A 16,659-nucleotide genomic window follows, 5' to 3' on the forward strand; every position below is an offset into this window, starting at 1 on the left:
AGGATTATTAAATCGTGAAGAGGATGAAGTTTGGTTGGGTAATGAGGGCACAGATTTCAAAGGAAAAGGAGGTATAGGTAATGGAAAAGAGTCGGTTGAATCAACCTGCAGCGGAAAACCGGTACTAGAGAAATATGGAGTGGATTCCAAGAAAGATACATCCGCACTGACATACTCTCGGCGAGAAATAGGATCATAACATCGATATCCCTTTTGAGTTTTTAGATAACCAATAAATATGCATTTTGTAGCTTGAGCAGATAATTTATCACGGTCAGGGCCAAGTTTGTGTACAAAACAAACACATCCAAATATTTTTGGTGAGAAAGAGAAGAGTGGGGCATTAAGTTTTAGGATATGTAATGGAATTTGATCACCCACAGAAGATGAAGGCATGCGATTGATCAGATAACAAGCAATGGTTTCAAAAATTAAGGATTTGATAATACTTGGAACTTCAGATGGTTCTTTTATTAAAAACACCCATGACAACTTAGAGAAATCATCAACAATAACAAGATAGTATCGACACTGAGTTCTAGTAGGAATCTTACAAGGACCTCATACATCTGCATGAAGTTCAAAAACTTTATTACTAGACTGACTCTGACTTGAAGGGAACAAACTTCGATGATGCTTGTGTTAAATTATGTATATATAAATATATATATATACATATACTTATATATATATAAGTACATATACGTATATATGTATATATACATAATTATATAATTTTTTCTTGTTTTGTATAAACCAAAAACCCGATAGGGGTGTTTTGGTAATTCCAAATGTACCTTTTTCTTTTTTACCTTTTTCTCTTTTTCTCCTTTTTCTTTTTCCTTTTTATTTTTGTTTTTTTGCTTTTTGGAATCATAAAGGGGCCCCACCCATCTAGTCGTTGGGGCCCCAACAGTCATATTTATGACCGTTGGGGCTCCCAACGACTAGAAGGGAGCCCCCTTTATGGGTCCTCTTTAGTGCTTCCCTCCTCTATATAAAGAGGAGGTTCCCCCTTGTAAATGTATGGGTTTTTACACCCTTCTCTTCCTTTCTTCAATAAATCCAACTTATGACTTTAAGTCATTTTCTATATTTGTGAGTTTTGTGTGTGCACATTTGGTGTTTGTGTTCGTGGCTCTTGTGGTCACTCTTAAGGAGTGACTTTTTGCCCTATTGGTGCTTTCGCCTCTTCTCATTACATGGTATCAGAGCTCGGTTGGTGATTGGGTTTTTCTTTTGTCATCTTGGAAAGTGTGCCTCTCAAAGTTTTGAAGAAAGGAAGTATATTTGGTGCCGATGGAACGTGACTCTAAAGTGGAGCTCTCTTTCAAGCTAAATGGGTCCAACTATCTCATGTGGGCCTCCGCTATGGAAAATCATCTAAGAGGTAAGAAACTTTGGGGTTTTGTTATGGGTACTACTCCCAAACCCTCTCTTGTTCTTACCAAAATTGAAAATGAAGTTGAAAAGGCTTTAGATGGCGATGAGCGCATCAAAGCCATTAATGAACATCAATCCAAAATCGAGGATTCGGAAAGTAACCATGCCAAAATTTTGGCATGGTTTATGAACAATGTAGATCTTAAAAATTGTGCCAATATTGCCAAGTTTAGAAGAGCCAATGAGGCTTGGTTTTTCCTTAAGGGTATGTATACCCAAAAGGATCTTGCTCGGCAATTCTTTTGTCAAGAAAAAATTCGTTCCACCAAACAAATGGATATGAGTGTCCGGGACTATTTTAGCTCTCTAACCCCTCTTTGGGATGAGCTTGCCCTTCTTGAGCCCAAATGGGTTGCTCCACAAGACATTGAACTAAGAAGGGAACAAATTGAAAATGAGCACTTTTTTCAATTCCTTCATGGACTTCGCCCAGAATTTGAACAAGTGAGGGCATCTCTTCTCCATAGAAGCAAAGCCCTACCTATTGAAGATGCTCTTGCCGAGGTATGTAAAGAAGAAACTCGACTTGGCTTGAGCATTAGGAATGATAAGGTTTTGGCCGTTAATAGGCCCGGATCAAATGTTAAAGCATATAGACCTCCCCACTTTAACAAAAATATCAATGGGCCTAGAAAGGGAATCATATGCCACTATTGTAATGAACCGGGGCACATTAGACCGGTTTGTCCAAAGCTTAAAGGAAAGGTTGCCGCGGTTGGAGAAAATTCTCCAAAGAAGGAAGAAAGTACCAAAGAAGGAGATATCAAAGAAACTCTTAATCATATCTCTGAAGTTCTCCAACACCTTCTCAAGTCTTCTCCTTCAACATCCGGAGCCGCCATCGCCTACTCTTCATCACCTCCAGGTATGTGTATACTAGACGATGGTGCTTCTTTCCATATGACATCTCATAAAACCTCCCTTTCCAATGTTTTTTCCGAACCCATGTCCTCCTATGTTTCAACGGCCGATGGAACGTCATTAAAAATTGAAAGTATTGGAACACTTGACTTCAAAAATTCTCAAAACTTTTTTGTTCCTAAAGTAAGAGTTGTTCCAAAAATTAATTTAAATCTTTTTTCCGTTTCCCAAATCACCGACCATGGATGCCAAGTCTCTTTCTCACCTAAAGATTGCATCGTGCAGGATCTCCAGTCAGGGAAGTTGATTGGACAAGGCCATAGAAGGGGTGATCTCTATTTTATGGACTTTTTGACGCTTCCATCTAAGTCATCTTGCAATCTTGTTAAAGACAAAAGTATTGGAATTTGGCATGAGAGACTTGGTCATCCAAATTTTGTAAAAATGTCTCTTTTCCCTTTTTTGAACAATACTTGTAAAGACAATCACATGACTTGTAAAGATTGCATTTTTGGGAAATCTAAAGCTACTCCGTTTCCTCAAAGAAGTTATTTTGCCACTCGGCCATTTGAACTTGTTCATTCCGATGTGTGGGGACCTTCCCCAATTTTATCTGAAGGAGGTTTTTCGTATTATGTGGTCTTTATTGATGACTTCACTAGATTTACGTGGATATACTTCTTAAGTCGCAAATCTGAAGTCTTCTCGTTCTTTAAAGAATTTCATGCAATGGTTAAAAATCAATTTTTGGGAAATCTATCTATTCTTAGGTCTGATTCGGGAGGTGAATATATGTCTAATGATTTTCAAAATTACTTAAAAGAAAATGAAATTTGTCATCAACGTTCTTGTCCCAACACTCCGCAACAAAATAGTCTTGCGGAAAGAAAGCATAGGCACATAATAGAAACTACAAGAACATTATTGATTTCAAAAAATATCCCAAAATCCTTTTGGGCCGAAGCGGTTCTAACTTCAACATATCTCATCAATAGAATCCCTTCATCCTCTTTGAAAAATCTTTCTCCATTTGAAAAACTTTACAATATGTCTCCCGATTATAAAAGATTAAGAATTTTTGGATGTAAATGCTTTGTTTTAACTCGCAAAAATGATAAACTTTCTCCTAGGGCCATTGAATGTATTTTTTTGTGATATGGCGAAAAACAAAAAGGATAGCGATGTTTTGACATACTTAATAATAAACTTTATATCTCAAAAGATGTCACATTCCTCGAAGAAGAAAATGGTTTTTCGCATCAACCAAATGAAAATATTGACTATTCCTTTTTATTTGACTTGTTACCTCAAGAAAACATCATAGATGATCATATCGATCTTAATGAACCTCTTAATGAAGATCTTGTTGAACATCCAAATAATGATCAAAACTTAGAAGAAAATGCTTCAAGACAAATACAAGTCTACTCTAGAAGGAATGAAAGAAATCCTCCATGTGCCCTTGAAAGATTTTCTCAAAATGAGTTGATAGAAGAAAACTCTCAAAGAAGATCAAATCACATTCCTAAGATTCCAAATAGATTTGTTTCTTATTACTCTTTTACCCCTAATTATTGAGCATGTCTTCTTGCTCTTCACTCCTTTCATGAACCATCTCATTACAATGATGCTAAACAATATGATCATTGGAATGAAGCTATGGAGCTTGAACTTAATGCCCTTAAAAAGGCACAAACTTGGGAAATCATTGATCCTCCTAATGGCAAGAAACCCATTGGATGTAGATGGGTGTTTAAAGTAAAAACTAAGAGTGATGGTTCATTAGAAAGATATAAGGCTAGGTTGGTAGCCAAAGGTTATGCCCAAGAGTATGGGGTAGACTATGATGAAACTTTTGCCCCAATTGCTCGAATGACTAGTGTTTGAGCCATTATTGCTATAGCTTCTGTTAAAAAATGGCCCATCTTCCAACTTGATGTTAAAAATGCTTTCTTGAATGGTAATTTAAATGAAGAAGTTTATATGAAACCACCTTCAGGTATGAACTTAAATGGAAAAGTTTTAAAATTAAAGAAGGCTTTATATGGACTTAAGCAAGCTCCTAAAGCTTGGTATGACAGGTTTAGTAATGTATTAATCAATTTAGGTTTTTCTTCTTGTTATACTGACACTGCTCTTTTTGTCAAAAGGACAGGTGACTCCATTATTACTCTTTTGTTGTATGTTGATGATATGATCATCACTGGGAATGACAAAAAGGGAGTAAATGATGTTAAGTCTATATTAAAAGATACTTTTGATATGTCTGACCTTGGTTATTTGAGATATTTTTTAGGAATTGAAGTGGCTTATTCAGCGCGTGGGTACATCTTATCTCAAATGAAGTTAGCTGCAGAAATTTGTACCAAATCAGGAATATCTGATGAAAAGAAAGTGGAGACTCCTGAAGTTATCAATGCGAAACTAAGACTTGAAGATGGTGTTCTTCTTGAAGATCCAACCCCCTACCGTCAATTAATTGGATCTCTCACCTATCTATCCATCACACGTCCAGACATAGCTCATGTGGTTCATGCAGCGAGCCAATTTCAGCACGCTCCTACTACGGTTCATATGGCGGCCGTAATGAGAATTGTGCGATATATCAAAAATACCATCTCCAAGGGACTCTTCTTATCCTCTTCCTCATCTCTTGAATTGACTGCTTTTACTGATGCTGGCTGGGGAGGAAATCCCAATGATCGGATCTCAATTACGGGTCTTTGCATTTTTTTAGGTGAATCTCTCATCTCGTGGAGATGCAAGAAGCAGCAGAAGGTCTCCTTATCATCTACTGAAGCTGAATATCGGGCTATGGCGATGACAACTATGGAGATTGTGTGGCTCAGAAGTCTTCTTGGTGACATAGGCGTTCACATTTCCACTCCCACCAAACTCTGTTGTGATAACAAGAGTGCGATATACATTGCCAGCAATCACACCTTTCATGAGCGGACCAAGCATATCGAAATGAATTGTCATTATGTTCGAGACGAATATCTCAAAGGGACCATCACATTGCCATATGTCACTTCAGAGTATCAACTAGCTGACTTCTTCACCAAGGCGCTCCCAACTCCACGATTCATGTTTCTTCTTGGCAAACTTTCGGTCTTTTCCCCGTAAAGTTTGAGGGGGCATGTTAAATTATGTATATATAAATATATATATACATATACTTATATATATATATACATTAGTATATATATAAGTATATATACGTATATATGTATATATACATAATTATATAATTTTTTCTTGTTTTGTATAAACCAAAAACCCGATAGGGGTGTTTTGGTAATTCCAAATGTACCTTTTTCTTTTTTACCTTTTTCTCTTTTTCTCCTTTTTCTTTTTCCTTTTTATTTTTGTCTTTTTGCTTTTTGGAATCATAAAGGGGCCCCACCCATCTAGTCGTTGGGGCCCCAACAGTCATATTTATGATCGTTGGGGCTCCCAACGACTAGAAGGGAGCCCCCTTTATGGGTCCTCTTTAGTGCTTCCCTCCACTATATAAAGAGGAGGTTCCCCCTTGTAAATGTATGGGTTTTTACACCCTTCTCTTCCTTTCTTCAATAAATCCAACTTATGACTTTAAGTCATTTTCTATATTTGTGAGTTTTGTGTGTGCACATTTAGTGTTTGTGTTCTTGGCTCTTGTGGTCACTCTTAAGGAGTGACTTTTTGCCCTATTGGTGCTTCCGCCTCTTTTCATTACAGCTTGCCCAACTCACATGCTTCACACTGAAATGATGTAGTGGAAGGAATTTGAGGAAAGACCGAACGAAGCTTGTACAATAAAGGATGACCAAGACGACGATGCCACTGAACAGGACTGAATGAGTGTTTCACTGCAGCATGAACATTACCCACTGGATGATATAGGTAGTAGACTCCATTTTTTTCATAGCCTCCACCAATCTTCTTCCCCGTCAGCAAATCCTGAAAATGACAACCCATCGGATCAAATATTACTCTACAATTTTGTTCTTTTGTAAGGCAACTAACAGAGAGTAAACTTTGAGGAAAGTTTGGAGCATGAAGAACATTTTTCAACTGTAAGGAGGAGGATATAGAAATATTTCCCTGACCAACAACTGGGGAGGAACTCCCATCGGCTAATGAGACTCCTCGATGAACAGTAATATCCTTTAGATCTGAAAAAACAAGTGAATTTTCACACAAGTGTCTGGATGCACCAGAGTCAATAGTCCACTTACTGTCAGTCGGATGAAGATGATTTCCTGTTGAGTAGGCAATACCAGCTACAGGAAGAGTGGAACTCAAAGGACGAAGAGCTATCAACTCATCATATTCAGCACGACTGAGGGTGATACTACGGTCACTTGTGTAATGAAATATGTGGAAAAGCAAAGAGTGCATTAAGCACTTACAACATCCACTAATGAACAAACAAAAGGGCTAACACCCAAACCCACAAGAGACAACACAACATAAAAATATAAAAGTCTCTTATTGAAAAGAGAGAGAGCTCTCTCGAATGAAAAATACAAGAGGGGTTCACCCCTATTTATACACAAAAGAAAGAGAGGGGGGATGGCCAAAAGGCCTTAAAAGGAGAGCCACCTAGGGGCTCCCCATGTAGTCGTTGGGAGCCCCCAACGGTCACAAATGTGACCGTTGGGGGCCCCATCGACTCCATGCTGGGGGCCCTTTGTGTGAGCAAAAAAACATAAATTAAAAAATATAAAATACAAAAAACAAAAAGGAAAACAAGTACCCCTATCGGGTACTTGTGAAATGACTAAAATACCCCTATCGGGTATTTTAGACATATATATATAAATATATATATATGAATTACATGTATTTTAACATCCTCCCTCAAGCTTTACGAGGATATAACCGAAAGCTTGTTAAGGAGAAACAAAAACGAGGAGCAGCAAGGGCCTTAGTGATGAAGTCCGCCAACTGGTACTCAGATGTGACGTAAGGTAGTGCTATGGTTCCTCTTAGGTATTCATCACATACGTAATGGCAGTCCATCTCAATATGCTTAGTACGCTCATGGAAGGTGTGATTGCTTGCAATATAGATTGCGCTTTTGTTGTCACAACACATCTTCGAGGAAAGACAGAACGAAGCTTTGACAATAAAGGATGACCAAGACGACGATGCCACTGAACAGGACTGTATGAGTGTTCCACTGCAGCATGAACATTACCCACTGGATGATGTAGGTAGTAGACTCCATTTTCTTCATAGCCTCCACCAATCTTCTTCCCCGTCAGCAAATCCTGAAAATGACAACCCATTGGATCAAATATTATTCTACAGTTTTGTTCTTTTGTAAGGCAACTAACAGAGAGTAAACTTTGAGGAAAGTTGGGAGCATGAAGAACATTTTTCAACTGTAAGAAGGAGGATATAGAAATATTTCCCTGACCAACAACCGATGAGGAACTCTCATCGGCTAATGAGACTCTTCGATGAACAGTAATATCCTTTAGATCTGAAAAAACAAGCGAATTTCCACACAAGTGTTTGGATGCACCAAAGTCAATAATCCACTTACTGTCAGTCGGATGAAGATGATTTCCTGTTGAGTAGGCAACACCGGCTACAGGAGGGGTGGAACTTAAAGGGCGAAGAGCTATCAACTCATCATATTCAGCACGACTGAGGGTGATACTGTCACTAGCAGAGATATTATCATGTACATTTGTTGCCTCTAGTGTAGTAACATTTGCTTTAGGAGCATATGCCTTTGATGAAGAAGAGGTTGGCCGACCATGCTTATCCTAGCAACGATCTTCTAAATGTCCAGATTTTTCACAGAATGTACATTGAAGCTTTCCTCTGCCTCTCATACCTCGTCCACGACCTCGTTCTCTGATATTCTGAATATTTCCACGCCCATAACCAGATGAGACAACTAGAGCAGATGACTGGGTCACAGGCTGAGATTGTGGAAGAGAGATCGCAAGTCTACTTAGACGATTGTATGTATCAGCAAGAGTAGGTACATCTGATCAAGTCAACATTTGGACTTTTGCAACAGAGAATTCTGAAGATAGACCTGTAAGAAACCGAGCAACCATAGTTTGTCCTTGATGATCCTTTTGCTTCGAACAACAAAGAGGCCTGTGAGCATTGAGTCTTTCAAACGCAACTTTGACAGATGCATAGTACTGGGCCAAGGTCTGATCTCCCTACTGTAAATTATATATCTCCTGTTCGACTTGCAGGATACGACTCACATTAGTCTCTTGTGAGTACGTATCTCGAAGATTGTCCCACATCTGTTTGGCTGTATTATAGTAAATTAAACCATCTGCAATATGGCGTTCGACACTATTCATGATCCATGACATAACTATGTCATTATCTTCATCCCAAGTAACGTATTTTCCCACCTTTTCATTGGGTTCGTCTTCCAACAAAATATGTTTTCTACGATGTCCAGATACCGACATCATAAAAGTTCTGGACCACCTGGCATAGTTAGTTTCATTCAACCTTACAGAAGAGCCGTACGAGAAGGGATTGGCAAAAGCCTTATACTCACCAATATGTTCAATTTTGGAATCACATTTCAAAGTTTCACCCATACTGAATATTTAATTCTATTTCAGCTGCAAAAAAAAAATCAGATTCACTCACTTGAACAACAAGTTGTATAATCACACGTCAGGCAAGTCCACGACTACACAGTTTACCACACCAAAAGTAAAATCTTGACAGGCTTCAAGCGACACAGAAAATAGCGTGTGTTACAATCACGCATCAGTCAAAAAAGACGACCAGCAGTTGTACTCAACACAGAATCCCACGACATTAATTAAAAACTGCCCACAAACAGGTTATTTTTCAACACAACAGGGAATCACGCTTGTTGCTTCCACGACAGAAACACAACTGATACTAACATGCTTCTTTCACAGCACGCATGTAAAAAAAAATCACGACGCAACAGGGAATCGCGATTGTTGATATCATATTCTGAAATATAACAACCAAATAAGATTTGAGAAGAACTCGGCACCTAGATTCACGACCAACGATAATATGCAGATGCAGAAAAATAAAAATCACGACAGTTGCTACTCCTGGACATATAAAGCACGACAGCCAAAAAGAATTTCATTTCTTCAGGGCACAAATAAAAACCAGTCATATCTCGATCACAAACAGCAGCACAGGAAATGAGATTGTCGCTGCTCCCAAACACAAAAAATCACGGCAGTTGTTTCCAGACAAAAAAAATTCTACAACTCAAGGGCTCAAGGGTTACGACTGCTAGACCTGAAGACACGCATCCACCGTGTCCCTTAGATCTGATGACAGATCTGGGTCATGACCTTAGTCAAACACCAGATCTGTTATCAGATCTTACGCAAAAAAAAATTGCACACCTGGTTCCAACTTCTCTTTTCGTTGGTGTAGATCAATCACGATCGATCACGCTCCCGAGATCAGTGGCTCTGATACCATGTAGAAGGTTAGATGAGATGCGCAGAACCCTAGGTAGATAGAGAGAGAGACGGCTGCAAAATAAGAGAACTCGTTAAACTTCATTAGGGTTAATCTTTATGTTAAATAGAGAGAGGCCAAAGAGAGAAATTACACATAAGTCCCTCATTAAACTAAAATATCAAATAACCTCTAGTCTAGGAAAACTTAAACTTAAAACCTCTTAATCTCAACATGTTGCAATACCCATTCACTTGCTTATTAATGTTGCACACGATGCTTTACCTGCTCAGTTATGGTTGTTGGATAACTATTTACATGCTCACGTATATGAGTGTTGGTTTCTATGGCATAAACTGCTTACTTGTTTAGACATATGTTGAGAACATGGTTGCCAGTTGAGGAAGCGGGAGCGGGAAGCGATACGGGAAGCGAGGCACTTTCAAAATTTTAGGAAGCGGGGAAGCGTGGGACCACTTAGGACCGATTCGGGAAGTGTCTCGGAAGCGACCTAGGAAGCGACTCGGAAGCGAGGGGGAAGCGCAAAAAATAAAAATAAAAAATAAAAAATACAAAAAATTTGAAAAAAAACAAGGGAAGCGAGGGGGAAGCGTGATGGGAAGCGCGCTTCCCATTAAAGGGAAGCGCGTCCCCCATTAAAGGGAAACGTGTCCCCCATTAAAGGGAAGCACACTTCCCAAAAAAGGGGGACGCTTCCTCCCACGCTTCGAAAGCGCGACGTTTCACGCTTCGGGGAAGCGTGCTTCCCCTTTTAGCCAAGCGCTTCCGGTAACCCTGGTTGAGAATCACCTTTGGCACCCACATCACATGCTTAATTCATGATATACCTGCATTAAAAGTTACAGTTTTTCTACTTAGACGTGGTAGTCTAATTCCTATAATTTTTACCATTTTCAAGTAAACGAGTAGACTTATGAGTGGTTGCAGGATGAGGCATTGATTCAAGATTATTGATTTATTGTTCCAGTGATTCCTTGGGTTTGTGGTAATTTAAATTTTCATATCATAATGAAATGAAATACCTGTGTTGAGTTTCCTCTCAAATGTAATGTTTCGAAATACTTAACCCTATATTGGTTATTCTTTTCGCTGTTATAAAAAAAATCCACATAAATCTGGGTTAAAATTTCGGGGCATTACACCCCATGCCTGCCTTCACAGTAACTGATCCGGGGCCCAGGCCGAACCCACTGCGGGTTTTACCGGTCCCCTTCCTTTGTCAAGGTTACTTTTATACTAATGCCTTTACGCTCGCAGGTTGCATGACGGAGCATGCTCGCCCTTTCTGTGGCTTGAGCCCATTCTCTCTTACGCAGGCCAACGTACGCAGACCCGCAATCCTTCAAGGTATGGGAATGTTGCGTAAAAAGACAATGAACGGATAAATGCTAAAATAAGAAAAGATAATTAAAAATGAAAAAGGATGATGATATACGTATACATATAAAATATATATGTATGTCTTTTAACTCAAGGACGCGGTTTCGCTATCCTTATCATTTTTACCTTTTTGCACTTTACTCTCCTATTGCTGACACGCTTTATGTGCCTAGGCTTTTAATTCATGTCTTTACATTTGATGTCTTTTAACTCAAGGACGCGGTTTCGCGATCTTTGTCTTCTTTACTTTTTTGCACTTTACCTTTCTGTTGCCCCGGGCTTTATGCGCCATGGCTTTTTACTTTCTTGTCTTTACTTTGCCGTCGCGCTTTATGTGCCCAGGCTTCTGTTTCGCATTTACTTTTTGTACTTTCCTTTTTGTTACCCCGCACTATATGCGCCACAGCTTTTACATTTTGTCTCCTTTAATTTTTGTACTTTCTTTCTGTTGCTCCGCGCTTTATGCACCAAGGCTTTCCCTTCTGTCCTTTTTGGTTTTTAAGTTATTGATGCTCTTTTACTTTACATATTAGTTGTTTGCATGTCTGGTTAGCTGAGGTACGGTTTCATACCTCGTGCACTGCCTTGAGTATTTCACTTGCTTGCATGCTTGTTTGGCTGAAGTACGGTTTCGTACCTCGTGCATTGTCGTGAGTATTCACGTACTTGCTCGGTTGATTGGCTGAGGTACGATTTCATACCTTGTGCACTGCCTTATGTATTTATTTGCTTGCTTATATGGTTGTTTAGTCGAGGTATGATTTTGTACCTTGTGTATTTGCTTGCGAGATTTTGCGCTGGATACGCAGTTTTGCACTTTGGGGATCGATCGTACTTTACTGTCGCACTGTAACGTGCACGGGCTTACTCTTTGTTAGCTTGCACTCACTAAGTGCATCTTCGAGTGCATTTCAACTTGTTCATTTGTCTTAAAAAACATGATGCACACTTATGCACTTGGTTCTCCAAAAAAGATGACTTTTAGGCACAAACCTATTTTCGAAATGTATAGTTTTGTAAAGCAGATTTTGAAAGTCTTTTGCGAGATAGCGGCTGGATCTCCCAAATCGATGTGTTTGAGAAAAGTGTTTTCCAACTTCAACTCATGTATTCGATGCAACTCAGATGACTCTGTTTAAGGGCATGTGCATGGGATGGGCGAAGGTTCTACTGAGGAACCTACACGATCGCTAGACCAGTGCTACATCACCTTTGATACGAGACCTAGTTATTGGGTTTTCTGGCCAAACTAAGATAGTTGGTGCTTTTCCTTCCTTCACGAGATTATTGCTGATGGATTTCTTTTGAGAAATCCATGCCCCTCTTCTCATAGTCGTACTCTCAGTTTGGACTACGACAAGCAGGATGAGAGGTATATGGTAACCTCGAAATGTGTTTTGGCACTTTATGGTAATCATGTAATATCGATGTTCGCCTAACGGGCAGGAGGCTCGTGACAGTTTAAAAAACACATGACAAGTTAGAACTCCAATGATTATACTGTGGACTTTTACAAAGCAAATGTGTTGGGGATTTCATGTGAGAAATTTGGACCTCTCTCATCGTAGTTGTACTTTTGAACAGGTACATTGCGTACTACGAAGAGTAGGATGAGAGGTTTGTGTCTACCTCGAACATGCAAGGGCACGTGTTTTAAGACCACAAAATGGTAATGTTTTCACCCTCACTATAAGTTAACCCCTCTCATCATGGATGTACTTTTGAACAGGTACGTTGTGTACTGCGGTGAGTAGGATGAGAGGTGTGTGGTTGCCTCGAACATGCAATGGCACGTATAATTCACATAATGGTGGCTATGCGCCTTCACAGGCAAGATGCTCAAGTGGGTCTAATGGACAAGAGCATGTAGAATGGGGAGGCGATTAAGAAACCCTCGTCGTGCCCGTTCAAAACGGTTCATCAAGAGAGAGGACGGATGGTACAAAACTCGGATGGACAAGCCATTAATGGTTATTTTGAGCAAATGACTCAGTTTTCCCAATCATCAGAGTTAGGGGAAAGGGGCTACAAAAGTTAGCTAGCTAATATCGAAACATAAGTTAAATTATTCACATTGTTGAAATATGCGTGCTGTGACATGACTTGCTTGTTTGCTCAATAGTTCAGTATATTACTCATTGAGCTATGCACGCCTGTTGTAGCATTTCGCTAGTTCTGTGCTAGTAATAACTAGGTGCTCGTACTAGTTAAATGCTTATGATAATAGCATTATGTTAGTTGCAATATATTAGCATATGACTTGCTTTACTACTTGGTGGAACTATTCGTGCTTGTTGTAATGTATCACTTGTTGACTTAAACATCTTATAACTGATGTGATTGCTTATAGCTCGAAATCTACGAACTGTTCATAACTTGGACTAATGTAGTTGCTTACTTTATAAGCTGCCTACATCTTGTGATTAATATATAACTGCTATTGTAATTGTTTATCGCGTGTAGCTTATAAACTGTTTGTTGTGCAATGGCTTACACCTTATGATTTATACAGTTACTGACGGTTTGGTGGAGTTAGTTGTCCTCTACCTATGGAATCAGTTGGATTGTTCTAATTGCTTATCTTGTTTGTTTAGCACTTTGCTCTAGTATTTAGTTATTTGCTTTACTGGAGTTTTGCTTGCCATACTCGACAGCATGTATGGTTAGCTTTATTTGTTTCTCCTGTTTAGTTTAGTAATTATCTTGCTTATTGCAGCCTTTATTCTTTCTTGTCTTTTGCACCCCTACTAGTTTTTTGCGAAACTGACTCATTTCATGGGCAGGTGGTAAACAGGTTAATACAGTTTGCGATGACACGATGATGTGATGAGATCAAGATGAGACTATTTCCCTGATGTTTCGCTCCTGAGGATATTTTGGTAAATATGATATAGAGTTTCTTTGAAAGCCTCTTTTTTTATTAAACTCTGAATTATTAAAACTCTATTACCAAAACTCTGTTTCTTCTTTTTGTTTCAATAAATATATTTGAGTTGTAAATCGGTTTGTAAAAGAAAGTTTGCACTGTAATGCGCCCAAGGTCCAGGGACTTGCTATTTCAAACATGATTTTTCGCTCAACTTTTGTTTCAAACTCTGATAAATGATCGATTTCAAAGCTTTCAACCTTTTTCATAAAAGGCTTCAAGTCCATGATTTTTGGGGCGTTACATCCACGATGTGAAAAGCCGCTTTTGGTAGGTCACAAAAGTTAGGGAGGGGACATTGAAGTAGGCAAATGAACCGAACTTTTTTTAAAAACCTAGAAGTGTTGGTTGTTTAATTGTTTTTTTTTAAGTCTCACAAATATCATTCTTGGGAATTCCATAGCACAGAAATACAATGAGATAGAGGAAATCTTGGCAAAAATTGAGACGAGAGCAAAAGAAAAGTAGGAGAACATCTTGTGATATTTACATGATAATTTCACGGTTATATGTGATAAAGTTTGATTTAGTGATACTTCAATGATTTATCACTCGAAAAAAACTCACTGAAAATATCACAAGATTACTACTTTCATATTACCATATGTTTGTGACATATACTAACATTAAAAGGGAAAGCAAAGAGTGCATGGCACACTATGAATTTTGTCTTATTTCGGAATCTAAGCCTAAGTAGAAGGCTAGTTGTAGGTCTTCTTATGCGTTCCAGTTCTGAAACTTCATTGCTGACATTTGTTTCTCAAAATAACCCCTAATTGTCGTTGAGATTTCTTGGTTTCTTTCCTGGACTTCTTTATGGAGACGGAGTGAGATGCTCATGTGAGAAAACGATTTTTTCATTTTATATCTCCGAATCGTTGCCTACTATCTTATACAGCACTCGCTCCTACTTCATCAAGTTTTCTTGTACAATAATCATCTTCAAATGGACAAGAAGACAAGCTTACAAATGGTGACAAGTTACAATCTGCTACACCTGAACCTTAATCCTTCGGCAAAGATGCTGAACAAAAAGATAAGAATTCGTGACAAGAAGTAACAAATACTTGTTCCTTGAACTTCTAGCGCACTTCTACATAAAAAAGTATCGAATTATTCGGATAAAAAACAAGAAATAAACCTAAGCAGAGCGCCATAAGAACATAAACAAACTCTAATTTCTCACTATAAAGTTCCAACCAAAAGCTTCCAAACCTAATCAGCAACAAACACAAACATATTCGGAATCGGAAATCCATAAATCTGCTTCGTTCGAAAATCTTGAAACAAACTGTAAAAATTTAATCTTTCGACGAAAAGTCAAAAGATCGAAGATCAAAACTCAGCAAACACCCCAATTCAAACTGCAAAAGCAACAATCAATCCCATCCGCAGCTAAGAAGGTGAATCAGAAGTCGCAGAAAGGCGAAAACCGTCAAACCTGCTGGTCAAGAGGGTGCCTGAAATCATCCGCCTTAAGATCTCGGAAGACCGGGGACGCGCGGCAAACCGAAACCCTTGCTCTCGACGCCTGCTTCACTCTCGAGCACTCAGAAGCGGAAGAGATGCAGAAAAAGCACGAAATTCAAGACGAGAAGAGAGAACGATCGTTACCTTCGGTGAAGCAGAGAAGAAGGGCGAGGGAAGGAAGGGTTTCCACGGGAGAGAGGAGGAAGGAAGAAACACTAACGCCATCAACGCGAGAGAGAGAGAGAGAGAGAGAGGGTCGATGAAGGAACCAATAAAAGTATCAATCAAACGATCTCCTTTTCCGTGGGACCCATGACGAATCCTGTCCTGCTGCTGCTGCTGCTGGTAGTGGGGCCCGTTTCTTGAGAGTATCGCGACCGTTGGACTTTTGAATTTTGGGTTCTCCGCGGGAAGGTGTGATCATATGTTACAAAGACATGTTGACACGATGACATAAGGACACGTCACACAAGTTTTCGGCTGACAAGTCCGAATTTTTTTTTTGAAAAATAAGACACGAGGGCGTGCGATGGTACGAGTTCGATTCTCAAGTTCGAAAATCTTTTGGAAAACAAAAGCACGCAGGAATCAATAAAAACTATATTTATTGAAATAATATTTTGATAAGCTATTTAACGATAGTCATGCTCAAGATCTTGGAGACTTCTCCATTCCTTTTCATGAGATAAATCGTGACTTCATGCGCAAGATTCAAAAGAAAGAAATTGTAGAGGCTTTGAAAAAAATGAAATCAAGAAGGGCAGTTGGCCCAGATGGTATACCTATCGAGGCTTGAAAATGCTTGGGAGAGAAAGGTTTAGAATGGTTGACAAATCTTTTTAACTTGATTTGGCGAACAAATAAGATGCCTAATGAGTGGAGGAAGAGTACTTTAGTGCCTGTATATAAGAATAAGGGTGATATACAAGATTGCACAAACTATCGTGGTATAAAACTCATGAGTCATACTATGAAACTTTGGGAGAGGGTGATTGAGTCTAGGTTGAGGAAGATTGTCATGATATCGGAGAATCAATTTGGTTTTATGCCTGAAAGATCAACTATGGAAGCTATACATCTTCTTAGACAACTTATTGAAAGATATATAGAGAGGAACAAATATT

The 16,659-nt window shown here is 39.0% G+C and overlaps 1 pseudogene; it reads right to left on the reverse strand.

Annotated features, from left to right (window-relative positions):
* Positions 1-15,775, reverse strand: part of LOC149840527 (plastoglobule-localized metallopeptidase 48, chloroplastic-like) — a 110,730-nt pseudogene extending 94,955 nt beyond the window's left edge.
* Between the last annotated feature and the right edge of the window lie 884 nt (positions 15,776-16,659).

The sequence above is a fragment of the Nuphar pumila genome, chromosome 4 (assembly GCF_984573655.1).
Source record: "Nuphar pumila chromosome 4, dmNupPumi1.hap1.1, whole genome shotgun sequence".
NCBI classification, from domain to species: domain Eukaryota; kingdom Viridiplantae; phylum Streptophyta; class Magnoliopsida; order Nymphaeales; family Nymphaeaceae; genus Nuphar; species Nuphar pumila.